Below are 3,346 nucleotides of genomic sequence, written 5' to 3' on the forward strand. Positions count from 1 at the left end.
CCAGAAAAACCAGACTGCCAATTTATTAATTTTACTTGGAAAATTTCACATTTAGGAATCCAAGTTCTCGACGTCTCGCCCATCGTTTTAACTTTTTATTTTGAGTCTATTCAACTCATAAACGAAAAGAAAAGCGTACATACAGCCAGTAAGCTCCAAAGATTTTTTTAAAAAAGAAATCTGTTAATTTCTGTTTATGTTATTTTTTATTCAATTTTACTATTATTACTTTTACCCTATGTCCTGTTACCATGTTGAATCTATCAACCAATTGAAAGTGAAGGCATGCCTATTATGTGATCTTTATTTCATTATGATGCCTAAGTGTTTTCTGTTATTGTCTTAATTAATGTCACATGCTGTAAGTGACGGTTTCTATATATAAAGAGATGAAAAAAAGATATCATCTATGTCAAGAAACAAAGAGCTAGAATATTGAAAACTGAGAAAAAGAACAAGTCTTATATATAAACCTGTTGGCAAGAACTTGCTACCCATATTTTCAGCTTCATTGATAAGCCTTATACTTTTATTTTGTAAGATGTTTTTATATTTTTCTGACATGAGAACATTTCCTTATAGATCTATAATCCATAATTCCTTATAGATTGTCAGTTTTTATATTTTGATGGCTAAATTTTATATCCACAAGCGTAAATTTTCTAAATCCCCTCCCTAGTTTTCTGTGTTTTCTTGCAATCCTTAAGCAATATGAAGAACCACATAAGTGCCTGACTACTGTCTTGACACTCAGAACTTATGTAAACATGTAATTTACTTATTTATTGTCTTCAGTTCTCTTATTTCTTTTGGGGTTTTTGTTGTTGTTGTTTTTATACATACTGTATATATGATTTTATTCCTGTGATTTTTATGTTGTTCTTTGTCCTTTATGAATTTGTTCGACTGTTTATTTTGTGTGATGATTTCCTGTATTTGTGTATTATTTGTGTGTGTTTTGTATGTCATATTCTGACCAATAAAATTGAGAAAAAACAGGAACAAAAGAACAAGTCTCAGAATCAGAATCATTTTTATTGGCCAAGTACAGTATGTTTACACATGCAAAGAATTTGATTCCAGTTTAGTGGCTCTCAATCTACTTACACAGAATAATTACACAACAATCTCCAGAAATATACACAAGGAATGACTGAACAGCATACAAATAGTGCAAAGAAGTGAAGAGTGCATGGAGTGATGAGAAAACTATTAAATGGTAAAAGTAAGACATGTTACTTTATATACATATAATAGGTGGTTGTGTACAGTGTCTGCAGTCTGTTCAAATATGCAGTAATGAGTGAAAGTCAGTCAACCAACATGGTCAACTCTATAATTATACTCAACTTATTCAACACTATGAAATCTCTGTTTCTCCAAAGGATTTCACAGTTGTCTTTGATGTTGTCCCCTTGAGTATTGTTCAGCTTTTTAAAGGTTTTAAGGGAAATGGCAATCACCCTACACTGTTAGATATAACTGAAACAATTGCTGGGAAAACTTGTTTTTCATGGCAAACTGAGAGTATAAATAAGATGATCTGTCAATTTTTTCAACGAGACATCATAAGTACACCCTCTGCTTTATCATATTGGTCCACATTTGAGTTTTGCTATTATCATGAGTCAAAGAGATGTCTTTTAAAATGCTTCACAGGTTTTATCCAACTAATCATTATTTGCAGAAACTCAGACATTGATGAAAGTTGAACCTTTTGTGGGAAGCTCAGAGAAACGCTGGAACATTGCCGGCATACAAAACAACTGTGGAGTAAATTGACACGGTTTATTGCTGATCATATCTACCCTCACTTCACATTACTTTGGGAAAATGTATTGTTTGAATTCACTGAATATGACGAGAATCTCTGTTCGCAATTCTATTTGATTAATTCACTTTCTATTTTGACCAAATTTTATATTCACAAATCAGTATTCTTAAGCAAAAGCCAAAATTTTCAGAGCTGACTGTCAATATCAAACAACACATTTATTCAATATCTGAGGCAAAAAAGCTGTTAAAATGTATAACTATTGTAAGCTTTACAAGATATTTAATTAAGTGTTTCTTATTTTTTTCACCCCCTGGTGTGTTTGTAGACACAAGATACTATTAACTTGTTGTGTATTTGTTTCTATAAAGCTGTTTATAAAAAAATGAATGAGTCTCATACTATTGTTCCATATGGTTACAGCAAAACTAATATGATACTGACTACTGTTGATAAAGTACCCGGTCCAACGATCCCTTTCCAACAATCCATTATTTAAAGGATAGATTCACAATTTTTCAAGTCTGTCTTAAAACAACAGTCAGGTTCTCATATGAACAGTGAAGAGGTTTTCCTCGCTGTAATCATTCCTCCTGTTCATACTGGCTGTTAAAAGATCCCCTTCAATTGTGCTCTCAAAGTAAGTGATGGTGGCCAAAATCCACAGTGTGTCCACACAGTCATTTAGTGCAAAAATATAATACATTAAATACATTAAATACATTTAAAAGTTTATCTGAAGCTTATATGACAATTCATCAGTCTGAGTTAATCATATTAAGCGGATATCTGCCACATTTACAGTCTTTTTAGCATCAAATTCCCTGTTTGTGTTTCCTCGGACAGTGTTTCCCTGTTGAGCTGCGGTGGAAGTATAGTAACAAAAAGAAGGACTTTGGCATTAAAAAGACTGTAATGCTAAAAATGATATCTATTTGATTTGACTCATTTGGACGGCTGAAGCTTCACATTAGCTTCGATAAACTTTTAAATACATTTTTGCTCAGAAGGAGGTTTGTGGATTTTGGCCCCCATCACTTACATTGTAAGTGCATTATGAAGAGATCTTCTAATGGCCAGTATCAACAGGAGGGATGATTATAACAAGAAAAACTTATTTTAATGTTCATTTGGACACCTGACTGTTGTTTTACGACAGACTTGAAAAATTGTGAACCCGTCTTTTAAAGTCTTCTCTCTTCACAGGTGCATCTTACATGTGGCTCCAATAGACCTAAAAATGTAAATGTCTCTCCAGTATCAAAATGTGGTAACAAGGTCAATGAGGGACATTACAATGGAGACCAAGTGACCTGATTTTCTGAATTTAATGATCCTCTAATCTCTGACGATTATCAGTATTGGCAGACACTTTAAATGAATATCAGCGGCCGCTGATCTTTGTAGCCCTTTAGAGTAATAATTGCAGATAATATTTGCTGTGAATGCCAGAGCTGTACTTTTCAGGGATCAAAGTTGGTTAGTACATGATACTTTTTTTTAAATTATCCTCCCAAATGGCTCAGTTTAGAATATAGCCATGAAGGTTAATGAAACCAAAGTACATTTTTG

The sequence above is a fragment of the Thunnus thynnus genome, chromosome 6, assembly GCF_963924715.1.
Source record: "Thunnus thynnus chromosome 6, fThuThy2.1, whole genome shotgun sequence".
Lineage (NCBI taxonomy): Eukaryota > Metazoa > Chordata > Actinopteri > Scombriformes > Scombridae > Thunnus > Thunnus thynnus.